Here is a 19,385-nt window from a genome sequence, read left to right on the forward strand (position 1 = left end):
TTTTTTCTTTCTTGCTATATCCATGCTCGGGCGGCCTCCGGTTCAATGTTGATTGTTTCCTTGTTTCCCGAACCGAGCCGATCCATCACGTGGGTCCCACGCCTCGCGTCCGAAAGCAAACGAGGTTCTGCGTCTTGTAAGACATAAAAACAATAAGCATGGATAGTATTTCGGGTGCGATCATACCAGCACTAATGCACCGGATCCCATCAGAACTCCGCAGTTAAGCGTGCTTGGGCGAGAGTAGTTCTATGATGGGTGACCCCCTGGGAAGTCCTCGTGTTGCACCCTCTTTTTCGTTGCCCGTCTGCATTTTTTTTATGTTTTAGGTGCGTTTTTTTTTTCTTTCTTGCTATATCCATGCTCGGGCGGCCTCCGGTTCAATGTTGATTGTTTTCTTGTTTCCCGAACCGAGCCGATCCATCACGTGGGTCCCACGCCTCGCGTCCGAAAGCAAACGAGGTTCTGCGTCTTGTAAGACATAAAAACAATAAGCATGGATAGTATTTCGGGTGCGATCATACCAGCACTAATGCACCGGATCCCATCAGAACTCCGCAGTTAAGCGTGCTTGGGCGAGAGTAGTTCTAGGATGGGTGACCCCCTGGGAAGTCCTCGTGTTGCACCCCTTTTTCGTTGCCCGTCTGCGTTTTTTTTATGTTTGAGGTGCGTTTTTTTTTCTTTCTTGCTATATCCATGCTCGAGCGGCCTCCGGTTCAATGTTGATTGTTTTCTTGTTTCCCGAACCGAGCCGATCCATCACGTGGGTCCCACGCCTCGCGTCCGAAAGCAAACGAGGTTCTGCGTCTTGTAAGACATAAAAACAATAAGCATGGATAGTATTTCGGGTGCGATCATACCAGCACTAATGCACCGGATCCCATCAGAACTCCGCAGTTAAGCGTGCTTGGGCGAGAGTAGTACTAGGATGGGTGACCCCCCGGGAAGTCCTCGTGTTGCACCCCCTTTTTCGTTGCCCGTCTGCGTTTTTTTTATGTTTTAGGTGCGTTTTTTTTCTTTCTTGCTATATCCATGCTCGGGCGGCCTCCGGTTCAATGTTGATTGTTTTCTTGTTTCCCGAACCGAGCCGATCCATCACGTGGGTCCCACGCCTCGCGTCCGAAAGCAAACGAGGTTCTGCGTCTTGTAAGACATAAAAACAATAAGCATGGATAGTATTTCGGGTGCGATCATACCAGCACTAATGCACCGGATCCCATCAGAACTCCGCAGTTAAGCGTTCTTGGGCGAGAGTAGTACTAGGATGGGTGACCCCCTGGGAAGTCCTCGTGTTGCACCCCCTTTTTCGTTGCCCGTCTGCGTTTTTTTTATGTTTTAGGTGCGTTTTTTTTTTCTTTCTTGCTATATCCATGCTCGGGCGGCCTCCGGTTCAATGTTGATTGTTTTCTTGTTTCCCGAACCGAGCCGACCCATCACGTGGGTCCCACGCCTCGCGTCCGAAAGCAAACGAGGTTCTGCGTCTTGTAAGACATAAAAACAATAAGCATGGATAGTATTTCGGGTGCGATCATACCAGCACTAATGCACTGGATCCCATCAGAACTCCGCAGTTAAGCGTGCTTGGGCGAGAGTAGTACTAGGATGGGTGACCCCCTGGGAAGTCCTCGTGTTGCACCCCTTTTTCGTTGCCCGTCTGCGTTTTTTTTATGTTTTAGGTGCGTTTTTTTTTCTTTCTTGCTATATCCATGCTCGGGCGGCCTCCGGTTCAATGTTGATTGTTTCCTTGTTTCCCGAACCGAGCCGATCCATCACGTGGGTCCCACGCCTCGCGTCCGAAAGCAAACGAGGTTCTGCGTCTTGTAAGACATAAAAACAATAAGCATGGATAGTATTTCGGGTGCGATCATACCAGCACTAATGCACCGGATCCCATCAGAACTCCGCAGTTAAGCGTGCTTGGGCGAGAGTAGTTCTAGGATGGGTGACCCCCTGGGAAGTCCTCGTGTTGCACCCTCTTTTTTGTTGCCTGTCTGCGTTTTTTTTATGTTTTAGGTGCGTTTTTTTTTCTTTCTTGCTATATCCATGCTCGGGCGGCCTCCGGTTCAATGTTGATTGTTTTCTTGTTTCCCGAACCGAGCCGATCCATCACGTGGGTCCCACGCCTCGCGTCCGAAAGCAAACGAGGTTCTGCGTCTTGTAAGACATAAAAACAATAAGCATGGATAGTATTTCGGGTGCGATCATACCAGCACTAATGCACCGGATCCCATCAGAACTCCGCAGTTAAGCGTGCTTGGGCGAGAGTAGTACTAGGATGGGTGACCCCCTGGGAAATCCTCGTGTTGCACCCCTTTTTCGTTGCCCGTCTGCGTTTTTTCTATGTTTTAGGTGCGTTTTTTTTTCTTTCTTGCTATATCCATGCTCGGGCGGCCTCCGGTTCAATGTTGATTGTTTTCTTGTTTCCCGAACCGAGCCGATCCATCACGTGGGTCCCACGCCTCGCGTCCGAAAGCAAACGAGGTTCTGCGTCTTGTAAGACATAAAAACAATAAGCATGGATAGTATTTCGGGTGCGATCATACCAGCACTAATGCACCGGATCCCATCAGAACTCCGCAGTTAAGCGTGCTTGGGCGAGAGTAGTACTAGGATGGGTGACCCCCTGGGAAGTCCTCGTGTTGCACCCTCTTTTTCGTTGCCCGTCTGCGTTTTTTTTATGTTTTAGGTGCGTTTTTTTTTCTTTCTTGCTATATCCATGCTCGGGCGGCCTCCGGTTCAATGTTGATTGTTTTCTTGTTTCCCGAACCGAGCCGATCCATCACGTGGGTCCCACGCCTCGCGTCCGAAAGCAAACGAGGTTCTGCGTCTTGTAAGACATAAAAACAATAAGCATGGATAGTATTTCGGGTGCGATCATACCAGCACTAATGCACCGGATCCCATCAGAACTCCGCAGTTACGCGTGCTTGTGCGAGAGTAGTACTAGGATGGGTGACCCCCTGGGAAGTCCTCGAGTTGCACCCCCTTTTTCGTTGCCCGTCTGCATTTTTTTTATGTTTTAGGTGCGTTTTTTTTTCTTTCTTGCTATATCCATGCTCGGGCGGCATCCGGTTCAATGTTGATTGTTTTCTTGTTTCCCGAACCGAGCCGATCCATCACGTGGGTCCCACGCCTCGCGTCCGAAAGCAAACGAGGTTCTGCGTCTTGTAAGACATAAAAACAATAAGCATGGATAGTATTTCGGGTGCGATCATACCAGCACTAATGCACCGGATCCCATCAGAACTCCGCAGTTAAGCGTGCTTGGGCGAGAGTAGTACTAGGATTGGTGACCCCCTGGGAAGTCCTCGTGTTGCACCCCTTTTTCGTTGCCCGTCTGCGTTTTTTTTATGTTTTAGGTGCGTTTTTTTTTCTTTCTTGCTATATCCATGCTCGGGCGGCCTCCGGTTCAATGTTGATTGTTTTCTTGTTTCCCGAACCGAGCCGATCCATCACGTGGGTCCCACGCCTCGCGTCCGAAAGCAAACGAGGTTCTGCGTCTTGTAAGACATAAAAACAATAAGCATGGATAGTATTTCGGGTGCGATCATACCTGCACTAATGCACCGGATCCCATCAGAACTCCGCAGTTAAGCGTGCTTGGGCGAGAGTAGTACTAGGATTGGTGACCCCCTGGGAAGTCCTCGTGTTGCACCCCCTTTTTCGTTGCCCGTCTGCGTTTTTTTTATGTTTTAGGTGCGTTTTTTTTTTCTTTCTTGCTATATCCATGCTCGGGCGGCCTCCGGTTCAATGTTGATTGTTTTCTTGTTTCCCGAACCGAGCCGACCCATCACGTGGGTCCCACGCCTCGCGTCCGAAAGCAAACGAGGTTCTGCGTCTTGTAAGACATAAAAACAATAAGCATGGATAGTATTTCGGGTGCGATCATACCAGCACTAATGCACCGGATCCCATCAGAACTCCGCAGTTAAGCGTGCTTGGGCGAGAGTAGTACTAGGATGGGTGACCCCCTGGGAAGTCCTCGTGTTGCACCCCTTTTTCGTTGCCCGTCTGCGTTTTTTTTATGTTTTAGGTGCGTTTTTTTTTCTTTCTTGCTATATCCATGCTCGGGCGGCCTCCGGTTCAATGTTGATTGTTTCCTTGTTTCCCGAACCGAGCCGATCCATCACGTGGGTCCCACGCCTCGCGTCCGAAAGCAAACGAGGTTCTGCGTCTTGTAAGACATAAAAACAATAAGCATGGATAGTATTTCGGGTGCGATCATACCAGCACTAATGCACCGGATCCCATCAGAACTCCGCAGTTAAGCGTGCTTGGGCGAGAGTAGTTCTAGGATGGGTGACCCCCTGGGAAGTCCTCGTGTTGCACCCTCTTTTTCGTTGCCCGTCTGCATTTTTTTTATGTTTTAGGTGCGTTTTTTTTTTCTTTCTTGCTATATCCATGCTCGGGCGGCCTCCGGTTCAATGTTGATTGTTTTCTTGTTTCCCGAACCGAGCCGATCCATCACGTGGGTCCCACGCCTCGCGTCCGAAAGCAAACGAGGTTCTGCGTCTTGTAAGACATAAAAACAATAAGCATGGATAGTATTTCGGGTGCGATCATACCAGCACTAATGCACCGGATCCCATCAGAACTCCGCAGTTAAGCGTGCTTGGGCGAGAGTAGTTCTAGGATGGGTGACCCCCTGGGAAGTCCTCGTGTTGCACCCCTTTTTCGTTGCCCGTCTGCGTTTTTTTTATGTTTGAGGTGCGTTTTTTTTTCTTTCTTGCTATATCCATGCTCGAGCGGCCTCCGGTTCAATGTTGATTGTTTTCTTGTTTCCCGAACCGAGCCGATCCATCACGTGGGTCCCACGCCTCGCGTCCGAAAGCAAACGAGGTTCTGCGTCTTGTAAGACATAAAAACAATAAGCATGGATAGTATTTCGGGTGCGATCATACCAGCACTAATGCACCGGATCCCATCAGAACTCCGCAGTTAAGCGTGCTTGGGCGAGAGTAGTACTAGGATGGGTGACCCCCCGGGAAGTCCTCGTGTTGCACCCCCTTTTTCGTTGCCCGTCTGCGTTTTTTTTATGTTTTAGGTGCGTTTTTTTTCTTTCTTGCTATATCCATGCTCGGGCGGCCTCCGGTTCAATGTTGATTGTTTTCTTGTTTCCCGAACCGAGCCGATCCATCACGTGGGTCCCACGCCTCGCGTCCGAAAGCAAACGAGGTTCTGCGTCTTGTAAGACATAAAAACAATAAGCATGGATAGTATTTCGGGTGCGATCATACCAGCACTAATGCACCGGATCCCATCAGAACTCCGCAGTTAAGCGTTCTTGGGCGAGAGTAGTACTAGGATGGGTGACCCCCTGGGAAGTCCTCGTGTTGCACCCCCTTTTTCGTTGCCCGTCTGCGTTTTTTTTATGTTTTAGGTGCGTTTTTTTTTTCTTTCTTGCTATATCCATGCTCGGGCGGCATCCGGTTCAATGTTGATTGTTTTCTTGTTTCCCGAACCGAGCCGATCCATCACGTGGGTCCCACGCCTCGCGTCCGAAAGCAAACGAGGTTCTGCGTCTTGTAAGACATAAAAACAATAAGCATGGATAGTATTTCGGGTGCGATCATACCAGCACTAATGCACCGGATCCCATCAGAACTCCGCAGTTAAGCGTGCTTGGGCGAGAGTAGTACTAGGATTGGTGACCCCCTGGGAAGTCCTCGTGTTGCACCCCCTTTTTCGTTGCCCGTCTGCGTTTTTTTTTATGTTTTAGGTGCGTTTTTTTTCTTTCTTGCTATATCCATGCTCGGGCGGCCTCCGGTTCAATGTTGATTGTTTTCTTGTTTCCCGAACCGAGCCGATCCATCACGTGGGTCCCACGCCTCGCGTCCGAAAGCAAACGAGGTTCTGCGTCTTGTAAGACATAAAAACAATAAGCATGGATAGTATTTCGGGTGCGATCATACCAGCACTAATGCACCGGATCCCATCAGAACTCCGCAGTTAAGCGTGCTTGGGCGAGAGTAGTACTAGGATGGGTGACCCCCTGGGAAGTCCTCGAGTTGCACCCCCTTTTTCGTTGCCCGTCTGCATTTTTTTTATGTTTTAGGTGCGTTTTTTTTTCTTTCTTGCTATATCCATGCTCGGGCGGCATCCGGTTCAATGTTGATTGTTTTCTTGTTTCCCGAACCGAGCCGATCCATCACGTGGGTCCCACGCCTCGCGTCCGAAAGCAAACGAGGTTCTGCGTCTTGTAAGACATAAAAACAATAAGCATGGATAGTATTTCGGGTGCGATCATACCAGCACTAATGCACCGGATCCCATCAGAACTCCGTAGTTAAGCGTGCTTGGGCGAGAGTAGTACTAGGATTGGTGACCCCCTGGGAAGTCCTCGTGTTGCACCCCCTTTTTCGTTGCCCGTCTGCGTTTTTTTTTATGTTTTAGGTGCGTTTTTTTTCTTTCTTGCTATATCCATGCTCGGGCGGCCTCCGGTTCAATGTTGATTGTTTTCTTGTTTCCCGAACCGAGCCGATCCATCACGTGGGTCCCACGCCTCGCGTCCGAAAGCAAACGAGGTTCTGCGTCTTGTAAGACATAAAAACAATAAGCATGGATAGTATTTCGGGTGCGATCATACCAGCACTAATGCACCGGATCCCATCAGAACTCCGCAGTTAAGCGTGCTTGGGCGAGAGTAGTACTAGGATTGGTGACCCCCTGGGAAGTCCTCGTGTTGCACCCCCTTTTTCGTTGCCCGTCTGCGTTTTTTTTTTATGTTTTAGGTGCGTTTTTTTTCTTTCTTGCTATATCCATGCTCGGGCGGCCTCCGGTTCAATGTTGATTGTTTTCTTGTTTCCCGAACCGAGCCGATCCATCACGTGGGTCCCACGCCTCGCGTCCGAAAGCAAACGAGGTTCTGCGTCTTGTAAGACATAAAAACAATAAGCATGGATAGTATTTCGGGTGCGATCATACCAGCACTAATGCACCGGATCCCATCAGAACTCCGCAGTTAAGCGTGCTTGGGCGAGAGTAGTACTAGGATGGGTGACCCCCTGGGAAGTCCTCGTGTTGCACCCCCTTTTTCGTTGCCCGTCTGCGTTTTTTTTATGTTTTAGGTGCGTTTTTTTTTCTTTCTTGCTATATCCATGCTCGGGCGGCCTCCGGTTCGATGTTGATTGTTTTCTTGTTTCCCGAACCGAGCCGATCCATCACGTGGGTCCCACGCCTCGCGTCCGAAAGCAAACGAGGTTCTGCGTCTTGTAAGACATAAAAACAATAAGCATGGATAGTATTTCGGGTGCGATCATACCAGCACTAATGCACCGAATCCCATCAGAACTCCGCAGTTAAGCGTGCTTGGGCGAGAGTAGTACTAGGATGGGTGACCCCCTGGGAAGTCCTCGTGTTGCACCCCCTTTTTCGTTGCCCGTCTGCGTTTTTTTTATGTTTTAGGTGCGTTTTTTTTTTCTTTCTTGCTATATCCATGCTCGGGCGGCCTCCGGTTCAATGTTGATTGTTTTCTTGTTTCCCGAACCGAGCCGATCCATCACGTGGGTCCCACGCCTCGCGTCCGAAAGCAAACGAGGTTCTGCGTCTTGTAAGACATAAAAACAATAAGCATGGATAGTATTTCGGGTGCGATCATACCAGCACTAATGCACTGGATCCCATCAGAACTCCGCAGTTAAGCGTGCTTGGGCGAGAGTAGTACTAGGATGAGTGACCCCCTGGGAAGTCCTCGAGTTGCACCCCCTTTTTCGTTGCCCGTCTGCATTTTTTTTATGTTTTAGGTGCGTTTTTTTTTCTTTCTTGCTATATCCATGCTCGGGCGGCATCCGGTTCAATGTTGATTGTTTTCTTGTTTCCCGAACCGAGCCGATCCATCACGTGGGTCCCACGCCTCGCGTCCGAAAGCAAACGAGGTTCTGCGTCTTGTAAGACATAAAAACAATAAGCATGGATAGTATTTCGGGTGCGATCATACCAGCACTAATGCACCGGATCCCATCAGAACTCCGCAGTTAAGCGTGCTTGGGCGAGAGTAGTACTAGGATGGGTGACCCCCTGGGAAGTCCTCGTGTTGCACCCCCTTTTTCGTTGCCCGTCTGCGTTTTTTTTTATGTTTTAGGTGCGTTTTTTTTCTTTCTTGCTATATCCATGCTCGGGCGGCCTCCGGTTCAATGTTGATTGTTTTCTTGTTTCCCGAACCGAGCCGATCCATCACGTGGGTCCCACGCCTCGCGTCCGAAAGCAAACGAGGTTCTGCGTCTTGTAAGACATAAAAACAATAAGCATGGATAGTATTTCGGGTGCGATCATACCAGCACTAATGCACCGGATCCCATCAGAACTCCGCAGTCAAGCGTGCTTGGGCGAGAGTAGTTCTAGGATGGGTGACCCCCTGGGAAGTCCTCGTGTTGCACCCCCTTTTTCGTTGCCCGTCTGCGTTTTTTTTATGTTTTAGGTGCGTTTTTTTTTCTTTCTTGCTATATCCATGCTCGGGCGGCCTCCGGTTCAATGTTGATTGTTTTCTTGTTTCCCGAACCGAGCCGATCCATCACGTGGGTCCCACGCCTCGCGTCCGAAAGCAAACGAGGTTCTGCGTCTTGTAAGACATAAAAACAATAAGCATGGATAGTATTTCGGGTGCGATCATACCAGCACTAATGCACCGGATCCCATCAGAACTCCGCAGTTAAGCGTGCTTGGGCGAGAGTAGTACTAGGATGGGTGACCCCCTGGGAAGTCCTCGTGTTGCACCCCCTTTTTCGTTGCCCGTCTGCGTTTTTTTTATGTTTTAGGTGCGTTTTTTTTCTTTCTTGCTATATCCATGCTCGGGCGGCCTCCGGTTCAATGTTGATTGTTTTCTTGTTTCCCGAACCGAGCCGATCCATCACGTGGGTCCCACGCCTCGCGTCCGAAAGCAAACGAGGTTCTGCGTCTTGTAAGACATAAAAACAATAAGCATGGATAGTATTTCGGGTGCGATCATACCAGCACTAATGCACCGGATCCCATCAGAACTCCGCAGTTAAGCGTGCTTGGGCGAGAGTAGTACTAGGATGGGTGACCCCCTGGGAAGTCCTCGTGTTGCACCCCCTTTTTTCGTTGCCCGTCTGCGTTTTTTTTATGTTTTAGGTGCGTTTTTTTTTTCTTTCTTGCTATATCCATGCTCGGGCGGCCTCCGGTTCAATGTTGATTGTTTTCTTGTTTCCCGAACCGAGCCGATCCATCACGTGGGTCCCACGCCTCGCGTCCGAAAGCAAACGAGGTTCTGCGTCTTGTAAGACATAAAAACAATAAGCATGGATAGTATTTCGGGTGCGATCATACCAGCACTAATGCACCGGATCCCATCAGAACTCCGCAGTTAAGCGTGCTTGGGCGAGAGTAGTACTAGGATTGGTGACCCCCTGGGAAGTCCTCGTGTTGCACCCCCTTTTTCGTTGCCCGTCTGCGTTTTTTTTTATGTTTTAGGTGCGTTTTTTTTCTTTCTTGCTATATCCATGCTCGGGCGGCCTCCGGTTCAATGTTGATTGTTTTCTTGTTTCCCGAACCGAGCCGATCCATCACGTGGGTCCCACGCCTCGCGTCCGAAAGCAAACGAGGTTCTGCGTCTTGTAAGACATAAAAACAATAAGCATGGATAGTATTTCGGGTGCGATCATACCAGCACTAATGCACCGGATCCCATCAGAACTCCGCAGTTAAGCGTGCTTGGGCGAGAGTAGTACTAGGATGGGTGACCCCCTGGGAAGTCCTCGTGTTGCACCCCCTTTTTCGTTGCCCGTCTGCGTTTTTTTTATGTTTTAGGTGCGTTTTTTTTTTCTTTCTTGCTATATCCATGCTCGGGCGGCCTCCGGTTCAATGTTGATTGTTTTCTTGTTTCCCGAACCGAGCCGACCCATCACGTGGGTCCCACGCCTCGCGTCCGAAAGCAAACGAGGTTCTGCGTCTTGTAAGACATAAAAACAATAAGCATGGATAGTATTTCGGGTGCGATCATACCAGCACTAATGCACCGGATCCCATCAGAACTCCGCAGTTAAGCGTGCTTGGGCGAGAGTAGTACTAGGATGGGTGACCCCCTGGGAAGTCCTCGTGTTGCACCCCTTTTTCGTTGCCCGTCTGCGTTTTTTTTATGTTTTAGGTGCGTTTTTTTTTCTTTCTTGCTATATCCATGCTCGGGCGGCCTCCGGTTCAATGTTGATTGTTTCCTTGTTTCCCGAACCGAGCCGATCCATCACGTGGGTCCCACGCCTCGCGTCCGAAAGCAAACGAGGTTCTGCGTCTTGTAAGACATAAAAACAATAAGCATGGATAGTATTTCGGGTGCGATCATACCAGCACTAATGCATCGGATCCCATCAGAACTCCGCAGTCAAGCGTGCTTGGGCGAGAGTAGTTCTAGGATGGGTGACCCCCTGGGAAGTCCTCGTGTTGCACCCTCTTTTTCGTTGCCCGTCTGCGTTTTTTTTATGTTTTAGGTGCGTTTTTTTTTTCTTTCTTGCTATATCCATGCTCGGGCGGCCTCCGGTTCAATGTTGATTGTTTTCTTGTTTCCCGAACCGAGCCGATCCATCACGTGGGTCCCACGCCTCGCGTCCGAAAGCAAACGAGGTTCTGCGTCTTGTAAGACATAAAAACAATAAGCATGGATAGTATTTCGGGTGCGATCATACCAGCACTAATGCACCGGATCCCATCAGAACTCCGCAGTTAAGCGTGCTTGGGCGAGAGTAGTTCTAGGATGGGTGACCCCCTGGGAAGTCCTCGTGTTGCACCCCTTTTTCGTTGCCCGTCTGCGTTTTTTTTATGTTTGAGGTGCGTTTTTTTTTCTTTCTTGCTATATCCATGCTCGGGCGGCCTCCGGTTCAATGTTGATTGTTTTCTTGTTTCCCGAACCGAGCCGATCCATCACGTGGGTCCCACGCCTCGCGTCCGAAAGCAAACGAGGTTCTGCGTCTTGTAAGACATAAAAACAATAAGCATGGATAGTATTTCGGGTGCGATCATACCAGCACTAATGCACCGGATCCCATCAGAACTCCGGAGTTAAGCGTGCTTGGGCGAGAGTAGTTCTAGGATGGGTGACCCCCTGGGAAGTCCTCGTGTTGCACCCTCTTTTTCGTTGCCCGTCTGCGTTTTTTTTATGTTTTAGGTGCGTTTTTTTTTTCTTTCTTGCTATATCCATGCTCGGGCGGCCTCCGGTTCAATGTTGATTGTTTTCTTGTTTCCCGAACCGAGCCGATCCATCACGTGGGTCCCACGCCTCGCGTCCGAAAGCAAACGAGGTTCTGCGTCTTGTAAGACATAAAAACAATAAGCATGGATAGTATTTCGGGTGCGATCATACCAGCACTAATGCACCGGATCCCATCAGAACTCCGCAGTTAAGCGTGCTTGGGCGAGAGTAGTTCTAGGATGGGTGACCCCCTGGGAAGTCCTCGTGTTGCACCCCTTTTTCGTTGCCCGTCTGCGTTTTTTTTATGTTTGAGGTGCGTTTTTTTTTCTTTCTTGCTATATCCATGCTCGGGCGGCCTCCGGTTCAATGTTGATTGTTTTCTTGTTTCCCGAACCGAGCCGATCCATCACGTGGGTCCCACGCCTCGCGTCCGAAAGCAAACGAGGTTCTGCGTCTTGTAAGACATAAAAACAATAAGCATGGATAGTATTTCGGGTGCGATCATACCAGCACTAATGCACCGGATCCCATCAGAACTCCGCAGTTAAGCGTGCTTGGGCGAGAGTAGTACTAGGATGGGTGACCCCCTGGGAAGTCCTCGTGTTGCACCCCCTTTTTCGTTGCCCGTCTGCGTTTTTTTTTATGTTTTAGGTGCGTTTTTTTTTTCTTTCTTGCTATATCCATGCTCGGGCGGCCTCCGGTTCAATGTTGATTGTTTTCTTGTTTCCCGAACCGAGCCGATCCATCACGTGGGTCCCACGCCTCGCGTCCGAAAGCAAACGAGGTTCTGCGTCTTGTAAGACATAAAAACAATAAGCATGGATAGTATTTCGGGTGCGATCATACCAGCACTAATGCACCGGATCCCATCAGAACTCCGCAGTTAAGCGTGCTTGGGCGAGAGTAGTACTAGGATGGGTGACCCCCTGGGAAGTCCTCGTGTTGCACCCCTTTTTCGTTGCCCGTCTGCGTTTTTTTTATGTTTTAGGTGCGTTTTTTTTTCTTTCTTGCTATATCCATGCTCGGGCGGCCTCCGGTTCAATGTTGATTGTTTCCTTGTTTCCCGAACCGAGCCGATCCATCACGTGGGTCCCACGCCTCGCGTCCGAAAGCAAATGAGGTTCTGCGTCTTGTAAGACATAAAAACAATAAGCATGGATAGTATTTCGGGTGCGATCATACCAGCACTAATGCACCGGATCCCATCAGAACTCCGCAGTTAAGCGTGCTTGGGCGAGAGTAGTTCTAGGATGGGTGACCCCCTGGGAAGTCCTCGTGTTGCACCCTCTTTTTCGTTGCCCGTCTGCGTTTTTTTTATGTTTTAGGTGCGTTTTTTTTTTCTTTCTTGCTATATCCATGCTCGGGCGGCCTCCGGTTCAATGTTGATTGTTTTCTTGTTTCCCGAACCGAGCCGATCCATCACGTGGGTCCCACGCCTCGCGTCCGAAAGCAAACGAGGTTCTGCGTCTTGTAAGACATAAAAACAATAAGCATGGATAGTATTTCGGGTGCGATCATACCAGCACTAATGCACCGGATCCCATCAGAACTCCGCAGTTAAGCGTGCTTGGGCGAGAGTAGTTCTAGGATGGGTGACCCCCTGGGAAGTCCTCGTGTTGCACCCCTTTTTCGTTGCCCGTCTGCGTTTTTTTTATGTTTGAGGTGCGTTTTTTTTTCTTTCTTGCTATATCCATGCTCGGGCGGCCTCCGGTTCAATGTTGATTGTTTTCTTGTTTCCCGAACCGAGCCGATCCATCACGTGGGTCCCACGCCTCGCGTCCGAAAGCAAACGAGGTTCTGCGTCTTGTAAGACATAAAAACAATAAGCATGGATAGTATTTCGGGTGCGATCATACCAGCACTAATGCACCGGATCCCATCAGAACTCCGCAGTTAAGCGTGCTTGGGCGAGAGTAGTACTAGGATGGGTGACCCCCCGGGAAGTCCTCGTGTTGCACCCCCTTTTTCGTTGCCCGTCTGCGTTTTTTTATGTTTTAGGTGCGTTTTTTTTTCTTTCTTGCTATATCCATGCTCGGGCGGCCTCCGGTTCAATGTTGATTGTTTTCTTGTTTCCCGAACCGAGCCGATCCATCACGTGGGTCCCACGCCTCGCGTCCGAAAGCAAACGAGGTTCTGCGTCTTGTAAGACATAAAAACAATAAGCATGGATAGTATTTCGGGTGCGATCATACCAGCACTAATGCACCGGATCCCATCAGAACTCCGCAGTTAAGCGTGCTTGGGCGAGAGTAGTACTAGGATGGGTGACCCCCCGGGAAGTCCTCGTGTTGCACCCCCTTTTTCGTTGCCCGTCTGCGTTTTTTTTATGTTTTAGGTGCGTTTTTTTTTTCTTTCTTGGTATATCAATGCTCGGGCGGCCTCCGGTTCAATGTTGATTGTTTTCTTGTTTCCCGAACCGAGCCGATCCATCACGTGGGTCCCACGCCTCGCGTCCGAAAGCAAACGAGGTTCTGCGTCTTGTAAGACATAAAAACAATAAGCATGGATAGTATTTCGGGTGCGATCATACCAGCACTAATGCACCGGATCCCATCAGAACTCTGCAGTTAAGCGTGCTTGGGCGAGAGTAGTACTAGGATGGGTGACCCCCTGGGAAGTCCTCGTGTTGCACCCCCTTTTTCGTTGCCCGTCTGCGTTTTTTTATGTTTTAGGTGCGTTTTTTTTTTCTTTCTTGCTATATCCATGCTCGGGCGGCCTCCGGTTCAATGTTGATTGTTTTCTTGTTTCCCGAACCGAGCCGATCCATCACGTGGGTCCCACGCCTCGCGTCCGAAAGCAAACGAGGTTCTGCGTCTTGTAAGACATAAAAACAATAAGCATGGATAGTATTTCGGGTGCGATCATACCAGCACTAATGCACCGGATCCCATCAGAACTCCGCCGTTAAGCGTGCTTGGGCGAGAGTAGTACTAGGATGGGTGACCCCCCGGGAAGTCCTCGTGTTGCACCCCCTTTTTCTTTGCCCGTCTGCGTTTTTTTTATGTTTTAGGTGCGTTTTTTTTTCTTTCTTGCTATATCCATGCTCGGGCGGCCTCCGGTTCAATGTTGATTGTTTTCTTGTTTCCCGAACCGAGCCGATCCATCACGTGGGTCCCACGCCTCGCGTCCGAAAGCAAACGAGGTTCTGCGTCTTGTAAGACATAAAAACAATAAGCATGGATAGTATTTCGGGTGCGATCATACCAGCACTAATGCACCGGATCCCATCAGAACTCCGCAGTTAAGCGTGCTTGGGCGAGAGTAGTACTAGGATGGGTGACCCCCCGGGAAGTCCTCGTGTTGCACCCCCTTTTTCGTTGCCCGTCTGCGTTTTTTTTATGTTTTAGGTGCGTTTTTTTTTTCTTTCTTGGTATATCAATGCTCGGGCGGCCTCCGGTTCAATGTTGATTGTTTTCTTGTTTCCCGAACCGAGCCGATCCATCACGTGGGTCCCACGCCTCGCGTCCGAAAGCAAACGAGGTTCTGCGTCTTGTAAGACATAAAAACAATAAGCATGGATAGTATTTCGGGTGCGATCATACCAGCACCAATGCATCGGATCCCATCAGAACTCCGCAGTTAAGCGTGCTTGGGCGAGAGTAGTACTAGGATGGGTGACCCCCTGGGAAGTCCTCGTGTTGCACCCCCTTTTTTCGTTGCCCGTCTGCGTTTTTTTTATGTGTTAGGTGCGTTTTTTTTTTCTTTCTTGCTATATCCATGCTCGGGCGGCCTCCGGTTCAATGTTGATTGTTTTCTTGTTTCCCGAACCGAGCCGATCCATCACGTGGGTCCCACGCCTCGCGTCCGAAAGCAAACGTGGTTCTGCGTCTTGTAAGACATAAAAACAATAAGCATGGATAGTATTTCGGGTGCGATCATACCAGCACTAATGCACCGGATCCCATCAGAACTCCGCAGTTAAGCGTGCTTGGGCGAGAGTAGTACTAGGATGGGTGACCCCCTGGGAAGTCCTCGTGTTGCACCCCCTTTTTCGTTGCCCGTCTGCGTTTTTTTTATGTTTTAGGTGCGTTTTTTTTTTCTTTCTTGCTATATCAATGCTCGGGCGGCCTCCGGTTCAATGTTGATTGTTTTCTTGTTTCCCGAACCGAGCCGATCCATCACGTGGGTCCCACGCCTCGCGTCCGAAAGCAAACGAGGTTCTGCGTCTTGTAAGACATAAAAACAATAAGCATGGATAGTATTTCGGGTGCGATCATACCAGCACCAATGCATCGGATCCCATCAGAACTCCGCAGTTAAGCGTGCTTGGGCGAGAGTAGTACTAGGATGGGTGACCCCCTGGGAAGTCCTCGTGTTGCACCCCCTTTTTTCGTTGCCCGTCTGCGTTTTTTTTATGTTTTAGGTGCGTTTTTTTTTTCTTTCTTGCTATATCCATGCTCGGGCGGCCTCCGGTTCAAGGTTGATTGTTTTCTTGTTTCCCGAACCGAGCCGATCCATCACGTGGGTCCCACGCCTCGCGTCCGAAAGCAAACGAGGTTCTGCGTCTTGTAAGACATAAAAACAATAAGCATGGATAGTATTTCGGGTGCGATCATACCAGCACTAATGCACCGGATCCCATCAGAACTCCGCAGTTAAGCGTGCTTGGGCGAGAGTAGTACTAGGATGGGTGACCCCCTGGGAAGTCCTCGTGTTGCACCCCCTTTTTCGTTGCCCGTCTGCGTTTTTTTTTATGTTTTAGGTGCGTTTTTTTTTTCTTTCTTGCTATATCCATGCTCGGGCGGCCTCCGGTTCAATGTTGATTGTTTTCTTGTTTCCCGAACCGAGCCGATCCATCACGTGGGTCCCACGCCTCGCGTCCGAAAGCAAACGAGGTTCTGCGTCTTGTAAGACATAAAAACAATAAGCATGGATAGTATTTCGGGTGCGATCATACCAGCACAAATGCACCGGATCCCATCAGAACTCCGCAGTTAAGCGTGCTTGGGCGAGAGTAGTACTAGGATGGGTGACCCCCTGGGAAGTCCTCGTGTTGCACCCCTTTTTCGTTGCCCGTCTGCGTTTTTTTTATGTTTTAGGTGCGTTTTTTTTTCTTTCTTGCTATATCCATGCTCGGGCGGCCTCCGGTTCAATGTTGATTGTTTCCTTGTTTCCCGAACCGAGCCGATCCATCACGTGGGTCCCACGCCTCGCGTCCGAAAGCAAATGAGGTTCTGCGTCTTGTAAGACATAAAAACAATAAGCATGGATAGTATTTCGGGTGCGATCATACCAGCACTAATGCACCGGATCCCATCAGAACTCCGCAGTTAAGCGTGCTTGGGCGAGAGTAGTTCTAGGATGGGTGACCCCCTGGGAAGTCCTCGTGTTGCACCCTCTTTTTCGTTGCCCGTCTGCGTTTTTTTTATGTTTTAGGTGCGTTTTTTTTTTCTTTCTTGCTATATCCATGCTCGGGCGGCCTCCGGTTCAATGTTGATTGTTTTCTTGTTTCCCGAACCGAGCCGATCCATCACGTGGGTCCCACGCCTCGCGTCCGAAAGCAAACGAGGTTCTGCGTCTTGTAAGACATAAAAACAATAAGCATGGATAGTATTTCGGGTGCGATCATACCAGCACTAATGCACCGGATCCCATCAGAACTCCGCAGTTAAGCGTGCTTGGGCGAGAGTAGTTCTAGGATGGGTGACCCCCTGGGAAGTCCTCGTGTTGCACCCCTTTTTCGTTGCCCGTCTGCGTTTTTTTTATGTTTGAGGTGCGTTTTTTTTTCTTTCTTGCTATATCCATGCTCGGGCGGCCTCCGGTTCAATGTTGATTGTTTTCTTGTTTCCCGAACCGAGCCGATCCATCACGTGGGTCCCACGCCTCGCGTCCGAAAGCAAACGAGGTTCTGCGTCTTGTAAGACATAAAAACAATAAGCATGGATAGTATTTCGGGTGCGATCATACCAGCACTAATGCACCGGATCCCATCAGAACTCCGCAGTTAAGCGTGCTTGGGCGAGAGTAGTACTAGGATGGGTGACCCCCCGGGAAGTCCTCGTGTTGCACCCCCTTTTTCGTTGCCCGTCTGCGTTTTTTTATGTTTTAGGTGCGTTTTTTTTTCTTTCTTGCTATATCCATGCTCGGGCGGCCTCCGGTTCAATGTTGATTGTTTTCTTGTTTCCCGAACCGAGCCGATCCATCACGTGGGTCCCACGCCTCGCGTCCGAAAGCAAACGAGGTTCTGCGTCTTGTAAGACATAAAAACAATAAGCATGGATAGTATTTCGGGTGCGATCATACCAGCACTAATGCACCGGATCCCATCAGAACTCCGCAGTTAAGCGTGCTTGGGCGAGAGTAGTACTAGGATGGGTGACCCCCCGGGAAGTCCTCGTGTTGCACCCCCTTTTTCGTTGCCCGTCTGCGTTTTTTTTATGTTTTAGGTGCGTTTTTTTTTTCTTTCTTGGTATATCAATGCTCGGGCGGCCTCCGGTTCAATGTTGATTGTTTTCTTGTTTCCCGAACCGAGCCGATCCATCACGTGGGTCCCACGCCTCGCGTCCGAAAGCAAACGAGGTTCTGCGTCTTGTAAGACATAAAAACAATAAGCATGGATAGTATTTCGGGTGCGATCATACCAGCACTAATGCACCGGATCCCATCAGAACTCTGCAGTTAAGCGTGCTTGGGCGAGAGTAGTACTAGGATGGGTGACCCCCTGGGAAGTCCTCGTGTTGCACCCACTTTTTCGTTGCCCGTCTGCGTTTTTTTATGTTTTAGGTGCGTTTTTTTTTTCTTTCTTGCTATATCCATGCTCGGGCGGCCTCCGGTTCAATGTTGATTGTTTTCTTGTTTCCCGAACCGAGCCGATCCATCACGTGGGTCCCACGCCTCGCGTCCGAAAGCAAACGAGGTTCTGCGTCTTGTAAGACATAAAAACAATAAGCATGGATAGTATTTCGGGTGCGATCATACCAGCACTAATGCACCGGATCCCATCAGAACTCCGCCGTTAAGCGTGCTTGGGCGAGAGTAGTACTAGGATGGGTGACCCCCCGGGAAGTCCTCGTGTTGCACCCCCTTTTTCTTTGCCCGTCTGCGTTTTTTTTATGTTTTAGGTGCGTTTTTTTTTCTTTCTTGCTATATCCATGCTCGGGCGGCCTCCGGTTCAATGTTGATTGTTTTCTTGTTTCCCGAACCGAGCCGATCCATCACGTGGGTCCCACGCCTCGCGTCCGAAAGCAAACGAGGTTCTGCGTCTTGTAAGACATAAAAACAATAAGCATGGATAGTATTTCGGGTGCGATCATACCAGCACTAATGCACCGGATCCCATCAGAACTCCGCAGTTAAGCGTGCTTGGGCGAGAGTAGTACTAGGATGGGTGACCCCCTGGGAAGTCCTCGTGTTGCACCCCCTTTTCGTTGCCCGTCTGCGTTTTTTTTATGTTTTAGGTGCGTTTTTTTTTTCTTTCTTGCTATATCAATGCTCGGGCGGCCTCCGGTTCAATGTTGATTGTTTTCTTGTTTCCCGAACCGAGCCGATCCATCACGTGGGTCCCACGCCTCGCGTCCGAAAGCAAACGAGGTTCTGCGTCTTGTAAGACATAAAAACAATAAGCATGGATAGTATTTCGGGTGCGATCATACCAGCACCAATGCATCGGATCCCATCAGAACTCCGCAGTTAAGCGTGCTTGGGCGAGAGTAGTACTAGGATGGGTGACCCCCTGGGAAGTCCTCGTGTTGCACCCCCTTTTTTCGTTGCCCGTCTGCGTTTTTTTTATGTGTTAGGTGCGTTTTTTTTTTCTTTCTTGCTATATCCATGCTCGGGCGGCCTCCGGTTCAATGTTGATTGTTTTCTTGTTTCCCGAACCGAGCCGATCCATCACGTGGGTCCCACGCCTCGCGTCCGAAAGCAAACGTGGTTCTGCGTCTTGTAAGACATAAAAACAATAAGCATGGATAGTATTTCGGGTGCGATCATACCAGCACTAATGCACCGGATCCCATCAGAACTCCGCAGTTAAGCGTGCTTGGGCGAGAGTAGTACTAGGATGGGTGACCCCCTGGAAGTCCTCGTGTTGCACCCCCTTTTTCGTTGCCCGTCTGCGTTTTTTTTATGTTTTAGGTGCGTTTTTTTTTCTTTCTTGCTATATCAATGCTCGGGCGGCCTCCGGTTCAATGTTGATTGTTTTCTTGTTTCCCGAACCGAGCCGATCCATCACGTGGGTCCCACGCCTCGCGTCCGAAAGCAAACGAGGTTCTGCGTCTTGTAAGACATAAAAACAATAAGCATGGATACT

The 19,385-nt window shown here is 49.7% G+C and overlaps 57 non-coding genes across 57 annotated transcripts; all 57 read left to right on the forward strand.

Annotated features, from left to right (window-relative positions):
* The first annotated feature begins 172 nt into the window (after window positions 1–172).
* LOC145026448 (5S ribosomal RNA) lies at window positions 173–291 on the forward strand. Its single transcript, XR_013674422.1, has one exon. It is a non-coding gene; the product is annotated as a 5S ribosomal RNA (ribosomal RNA).
* A 219-nt stretch (window positions 292–510) lies between these two features.
* Window positions 511–629, forward strand: LOC145026093 (5S ribosomal RNA). The gene has a single exon (XR_013674087.1). It is a non-coding gene; the product is annotated as a 5S ribosomal RNA (ribosomal RNA).
* Window positions 630–846: 217 nt separating this feature from the next.
* Window positions 847–965, forward strand: LOC145023399 (5S ribosomal RNA). Its single transcript, XR_013671493.1, has one exon. It is a non-coding gene; the product is annotated as a 5S ribosomal RNA (ribosomal RNA).
* A 217-nt stretch (window positions 966–1,182) lies between these two features.
* On the forward strand, window positions 1,183–1,301 carry LOC145025969 (5S ribosomal RNA). Its single transcript, XR_013673957.1, has one exon. It is a non-coding gene; the product is annotated as a 5S ribosomal RNA (ribosomal RNA).
* A 219-nt stretch (window positions 1,302–1,520) lies between these two features.
* On the forward strand, window positions 1,521–1,639 carry LOC145025434 (5S ribosomal RNA). The gene has a single exon (XR_013673449.1). It is a non-coding gene; the product is annotated as a 5S ribosomal RNA (ribosomal RNA).
* A 217-nt stretch (window positions 1,640–1,856) lies between these two features.
* LOC145026223 (5S ribosomal RNA) lies at window positions 1,857–1,975 on the forward strand. Its single transcript, XR_013674209.1, has one exon. It is a non-coding gene; the product is annotated as a 5S ribosomal RNA (ribosomal RNA).
* A 218-nt stretch (window positions 1,976–2,193) lies between these two features.
* LOC145021938 (5S ribosomal RNA) lies at window positions 2,194–2,312 on the forward strand. The gene has a single exon (XR_013670083.1). It is a non-coding gene; the product is annotated as a 5S ribosomal RNA (ribosomal RNA).
* A 217-nt stretch (window positions 2,313–2,529) lies between these two features.
* LOC145021905 (5S ribosomal RNA) lies at window positions 2,530–2,648 on the forward strand. The gene has a single exon (XR_013670051.1). It is a non-coding gene; the product is annotated as a 5S ribosomal RNA (ribosomal RNA).
* A 218-nt stretch (window positions 2,649–2,866) lies between these two features.
* LOC145027209 (5S ribosomal RNA) lies at window positions 2,867–2,985 on the forward strand. The gene has a single exon (XR_013675142.1). It is a non-coding gene; the product is annotated as a 5S ribosomal RNA (ribosomal RNA).
* Window positions 2,986–3,203: 218 nt separating this feature from the next.
* LOC145026545 (5S ribosomal RNA) lies at window positions 3,204–3,322 on the forward strand. The gene has a single exon (XR_013674512.1). It is a non-coding gene; the product is annotated as a 5S ribosomal RNA (ribosomal RNA).
* Window positions 3,323–3,539: 217 nt separating this feature from the next.
* LOC145026692 (5S ribosomal RNA) lies at window positions 3,540–3,658 on the forward strand. Its single transcript, XR_013674651.1, has one exon. It is a non-coding gene; the product is annotated as a 5S ribosomal RNA (ribosomal RNA).
* Window positions 3,659–3,877: 219 nt separating this feature from the next.
* Window positions 3,878–3,996, forward strand: LOC145027555 (5S ribosomal RNA). Its single transcript, XR_013675468.1, has one exon. It is a non-coding gene; the product is annotated as a 5S ribosomal RNA (ribosomal RNA).
* A 217-nt stretch (window positions 3,997–4,213) lies between these two features.
* On the forward strand, window positions 4,214–4,332 carry LOC145026224 (5S ribosomal RNA). The gene has a single exon (XR_013674210.1). It is a non-coding gene; the product is annotated as a 5S ribosomal RNA (ribosomal RNA).
* Window positions 4,333–4,551: 219 nt separating this feature from the next.
* Window positions 4,552–4,670, forward strand: LOC145026094 (5S ribosomal RNA). The gene has a single exon (XR_013674088.1). It is a non-coding gene; the product is annotated as a 5S ribosomal RNA (ribosomal RNA).
* A 217-nt stretch (window positions 4,671–4,887) lies between these two features.
* LOC145023410 (5S ribosomal RNA) lies at window positions 4,888–5,006 on the forward strand. The gene has a single exon (XR_013671502.1). It is a non-coding gene; the product is annotated as a 5S ribosomal RNA (ribosomal RNA).
* A 217-nt stretch (window positions 5,007–5,223) lies between these two features.
* On the forward strand, window positions 5,224–5,342 carry LOC145025971 (5S ribosomal RNA). Its single transcript, XR_013673960.1, has one exon. It is a non-coding gene; the product is annotated as a 5S ribosomal RNA (ribosomal RNA).
* A 219-nt stretch (window positions 5,343–5,561) lies between these two features.
* LOC145026546 (5S ribosomal RNA) lies at window positions 5,562–5,680 on the forward strand. Its single transcript, XR_013674513.1, has one exon. It is a non-coding gene; the product is annotated as a 5S ribosomal RNA (ribosomal RNA).
* Window positions 5,681–5,898: 218 nt separating this feature from the next.
* Window positions 5,899–6,017, forward strand: LOC145025652 (5S ribosomal RNA). Its single transcript, XR_013673657.1, has one exon. It is a non-coding gene; the product is annotated as a 5S ribosomal RNA (ribosomal RNA).
* A 218-nt stretch (window positions 6,018–6,235) lies between these two features.
* LOC145026618 (5S ribosomal RNA) lies at window positions 6,236–6,354 on the forward strand. Its single transcript, XR_013674581.1, has one exon. It is a non-coding gene; the product is annotated as a 5S ribosomal RNA (ribosomal RNA).
* Window positions 6,355–6,572: 218 nt separating this feature from the next.
* On the forward strand, window positions 6,573–6,691 carry LOC145026547 (5S ribosomal RNA). Its single transcript, XR_013674514.1, has one exon. It is a non-coding gene; the product is annotated as a 5S ribosomal RNA (ribosomal RNA).
* A 219-nt stretch (window positions 6,692–6,910) lies between these two features.
* On the forward strand, window positions 6,911–7,029 carry LOC145027566 (5S ribosomal RNA). Its single transcript, XR_013675479.1, has one exon. It is a non-coding gene; the product is annotated as a 5S ribosomal RNA (ribosomal RNA).
* Window positions 7,030–7,247: 218 nt separating this feature from the next.
* Window positions 7,248–7,366, forward strand: LOC145026325 (5S ribosomal RNA). The gene has a single exon (XR_013674304.1). It is a non-coding gene; the product is annotated as a 5S ribosomal RNA (ribosomal RNA).
* A 219-nt stretch (window positions 7,367–7,585) lies between these two features.
* On the forward strand, window positions 7,586–7,704 carry LOC145027015 (5S ribosomal RNA). The gene has a single exon (XR_013674961.1). It is a non-coding gene; the product is annotated as a 5S ribosomal RNA (ribosomal RNA).
* A 218-nt stretch (window positions 7,705–7,922) lies between these two features.
* Window positions 7,923–8,041, forward strand: LOC145027578 (5S ribosomal RNA). Its single transcript, XR_013675490.1, has one exon. It is a non-coding gene; the product is annotated as a 5S ribosomal RNA (ribosomal RNA).
* Window positions 8,042–8,259: 218 nt separating this feature from the next.
* LOC145026662 (5S ribosomal RNA) lies at window positions 8,260–8,378 on the forward strand. Its single transcript, XR_013674622.1, has one exon. It is a non-coding gene; the product is annotated as a 5S ribosomal RNA (ribosomal RNA).
* Window positions 8,379–8,596: 218 nt separating this feature from the next.
* Window positions 8,597–8,715, forward strand: LOC145027589 (5S ribosomal RNA). Its single transcript, XR_013675501.1, has one exon. It is a non-coding gene; the product is annotated as a 5S ribosomal RNA (ribosomal RNA).
* Window positions 8,716–8,932: 217 nt separating this feature from the next.
* On the forward strand, window positions 8,933–9,051 carry LOC145027600 (5S ribosomal RNA). The gene has a single exon (XR_013675512.1). It is a non-coding gene; the product is annotated as a 5S ribosomal RNA (ribosomal RNA).
* Window positions 9,052–9,271: 220 nt separating this feature from the next.
* LOC145026548 (5S ribosomal RNA) lies at window positions 9,272–9,390 on the forward strand. Its single transcript, XR_013674515.1, has one exon. It is a non-coding gene; the product is annotated as a 5S ribosomal RNA (ribosomal RNA).
* A 218-nt stretch (window positions 9,391–9,608) lies between these two features.
* LOC145027611 (5S ribosomal RNA) lies at window positions 9,609–9,727 on the forward strand. Its single transcript, XR_013675522.1, has one exon. It is a non-coding gene; the product is annotated as a 5S ribosomal RNA (ribosomal RNA).
* Window positions 9,728–9,946: 219 nt separating this feature from the next.
* On the forward strand, window positions 9,947–10,065 carry LOC145027622 (5S ribosomal RNA). The gene has a single exon (XR_013675531.1). It is a non-coding gene; the product is annotated as a 5S ribosomal RNA (ribosomal RNA).
* Window positions 10,066–10,282: 217 nt separating this feature from the next.
* On the forward strand, window positions 10,283–10,401 carry LOC145027041 (5S ribosomal RNA). Its single transcript, XR_013674984.1, has one exon. It is a non-coding gene; the product is annotated as a 5S ribosomal RNA (ribosomal RNA).
* Window positions 10,402–10,620: 219 nt separating this feature from the next.
* On the forward strand, window positions 10,621–10,739 carry LOC145026095 (5S ribosomal RNA). Its single transcript, XR_013674089.1, has one exon. It is a non-coding gene; the product is annotated as a 5S ribosomal RNA (ribosomal RNA).
* Window positions 10,740–10,956: 217 nt separating this feature from the next.
* Window positions 10,957–11,075, forward strand: LOC145026600 (5S ribosomal RNA). Its single transcript, XR_013674563.1, has one exon. It is a non-coding gene; the product is annotated as a 5S ribosomal RNA (ribosomal RNA).
* A 219-nt stretch (window positions 11,076–11,294) lies between these two features.
* Window positions 11,295–11,413, forward strand: LOC145026096 (5S ribosomal RNA). Its single transcript, XR_013674090.1, has one exon. It is a non-coding gene; the product is annotated as a 5S ribosomal RNA (ribosomal RNA).
* Window positions 11,414–11,630: 217 nt separating this feature from the next.
* On the forward strand, window positions 11,631–11,749 carry LOC145027635 (5S ribosomal RNA). The gene has a single exon (XR_013675540.1). It is a non-coding gene; the product is annotated as a 5S ribosomal RNA (ribosomal RNA).
* Window positions 11,750–11,969: 220 nt separating this feature from the next.
* Window positions 11,970–12,088, forward strand: LOC145027647 (5S ribosomal RNA). Its single transcript, XR_013675542.1, has one exon. It is a non-coding gene; the product is annotated as a 5S ribosomal RNA (ribosomal RNA).
* A 217-nt stretch (window positions 12,089–12,305) lies between these two features.
* LOC145026225 (5S ribosomal RNA) lies at window positions 12,306–12,424 on the forward strand. The gene has a single exon (XR_013674211.1). It is a non-coding gene; the product is annotated as a 5S ribosomal RNA (ribosomal RNA).
* A 219-nt stretch (window positions 12,425–12,643) lies between these two features.
* LOC145026098 (5S ribosomal RNA) lies at window positions 12,644–12,762 on the forward strand. The gene has a single exon (XR_013674092.1). It is a non-coding gene; the product is annotated as a 5S ribosomal RNA (ribosomal RNA).
* A 217-nt stretch (window positions 12,763–12,979) lies between these two features.
* On the forward strand, window positions 12,980–13,098 carry LOC145023421 (5S ribosomal RNA). The gene has a single exon (XR_013671513.1). It is a non-coding gene; the product is annotated as a 5S ribosomal RNA (ribosomal RNA).
* A 217-nt stretch (window positions 13,099–13,315) lies between these two features.
* On the forward strand, window positions 13,316–13,434 carry LOC145023443 (5S ribosomal RNA). Its single transcript, XR_013671534.1, has one exon. It is a non-coding gene; the product is annotated as a 5S ribosomal RNA (ribosomal RNA).
* A 219-nt stretch (window positions 13,435–13,653) lies between these two features.
* On the forward strand, window positions 13,654–13,772 carry LOC145025581 (5S ribosomal RNA). The gene has a single exon (XR_013673591.1). It is a non-coding gene; the product is annotated as a 5S ribosomal RNA (ribosomal RNA).
* A 218-nt stretch (window positions 13,773–13,990) lies between these two features.
* On the forward strand, window positions 13,991–14,109 carry LOC145025985 (5S ribosomal RNA). Its single transcript, XR_013673973.1, has one exon. It is a non-coding gene; the product is annotated as a 5S ribosomal RNA (ribosomal RNA).
* Window positions 14,110–14,327: 218 nt separating this feature from the next.
* Window positions 14,328–14,446, forward strand: LOC145023454 (5S ribosomal RNA). Its single transcript, XR_013671543.1, has one exon. It is a non-coding gene; the product is annotated as a 5S ribosomal RNA (ribosomal RNA).
* Window positions 14,447–14,665: 219 nt separating this feature from the next.
* On the forward strand, window positions 14,666–14,784 carry LOC145026270 (5S ribosomal RNA). The gene has a single exon (XR_013674253.1). It is a non-coding gene; the product is annotated as a 5S ribosomal RNA (ribosomal RNA).
* A 220-nt stretch (window positions 14,785–15,004) lies between these two features.
* Window positions 15,005–15,123, forward strand: LOC145027660 (5S ribosomal RNA). The gene has a single exon (XR_013675543.1). It is a non-coding gene; the product is annotated as a 5S ribosomal RNA (ribosomal RNA).
* A 219-nt stretch (window positions 15,124–15,342) lies between these two features.
* LOC145026271 (5S ribosomal RNA) lies at window positions 15,343–15,461 on the forward strand. Its single transcript, XR_013674254.1, has one exon. It is a non-coding gene; the product is annotated as a 5S ribosomal RNA (ribosomal RNA).
* Window positions 15,462–15,681: 220 nt separating this feature from the next.
* LOC145027671 (5S ribosomal RNA) lies at window positions 15,682–15,800 on the forward strand. The gene has a single exon (XR_013675544.1). It is a non-coding gene; the product is annotated as a 5S ribosomal RNA (ribosomal RNA).
* Window positions 15,801–16,020: 220 nt separating this feature from the next.
* LOC145025307 (5S ribosomal RNA) lies at window positions 16,021–16,139 on the forward strand. The gene has a single exon (XR_013673328.1). It is a non-coding gene; the product is annotated as a 5S ribosomal RNA (ribosomal RNA).
* A 217-nt stretch (window positions 16,140–16,356) lies between these two features.
* Window positions 16,357–16,475, forward strand: LOC145026226 (5S ribosomal RNA). Its single transcript, XR_013674212.1, has one exon. It is a non-coding gene; the product is annotated as a 5S ribosomal RNA (ribosomal RNA).
* Window positions 16,476–16,694: 219 nt separating this feature from the next.
* On the forward strand, window positions 16,695–16,813 carry LOC145026099 (5S ribosomal RNA). The gene has a single exon (XR_013674093.1). It is a non-coding gene; the product is annotated as a 5S ribosomal RNA (ribosomal RNA).
* A 217-nt stretch (window positions 16,814–17,030) lies between these two features.
* Window positions 17,031–17,149, forward strand: LOC145023465 (5S ribosomal RNA). Its single transcript, XR_013671554.1, has one exon. It is a non-coding gene; the product is annotated as a 5S ribosomal RNA (ribosomal RNA).
* A 217-nt stretch (window positions 17,150–17,366) lies between these two features.
* On the forward strand, window positions 17,367–17,485 carry LOC145023476 (5S ribosomal RNA). The gene has a single exon (XR_013671563.1). It is a non-coding gene; the product is annotated as a 5S ribosomal RNA (ribosomal RNA).
* Window positions 17,486–17,704: 219 nt separating this feature from the next.
* Window positions 17,705–17,823, forward strand: LOC145025943 (5S ribosomal RNA). Its single transcript, XR_013673934.1, has one exon. It is a non-coding gene; the product is annotated as a 5S ribosomal RNA (ribosomal RNA).
* Window positions 17,824–18,041: 218 nt separating this feature from the next.
* Window positions 18,042–18,160, forward strand: LOC145025986 (5S ribosomal RNA). The gene has a single exon (XR_013673974.1). It is a non-coding gene; the product is annotated as a 5S ribosomal RNA (ribosomal RNA).
* A 218-nt stretch (window positions 18,161–18,378) lies between these two features.
* LOC145027683 (5S ribosomal RNA) lies at window positions 18,379–18,497 on the forward strand. Its single transcript, XR_013675545.1, has one exon. It is a non-coding gene; the product is annotated as a 5S ribosomal RNA (ribosomal RNA).
* Window positions 18,498–18,715: 218 nt separating this feature from the next.
* LOC145026272 (5S ribosomal RNA) lies at window positions 18,716–18,834 on the forward strand. Its single transcript, XR_013674255.1, has one exon. It is a non-coding gene; the product is annotated as a 5S ribosomal RNA (ribosomal RNA).
* Window positions 18,835–19,054: 220 nt separating this feature from the next.
* LOC145026601 (5S ribosomal RNA) lies at window positions 19,055–19,172 on the forward strand. Its single transcript, XR_013674564.1, has one exon. It is a non-coding gene; the product is annotated as a 5S ribosomal RNA (ribosomal RNA).
* Window positions 19,173–19,385: the final 213 nt, after the last annotated feature.

Source organism: Lactuca saligna, chromosome 1 (assembly GCF_052625555.1).
Source record: "Lactuca saligna cultivar CGN05327 chromosome 1, ASM5262555v1, whole genome shotgun sequence".
NCBI classification, from domain to species: domain Eukaryota; kingdom Viridiplantae; phylum Streptophyta; class Magnoliopsida; order Asterales; family Asteraceae; genus Lactuca; species Lactuca saligna.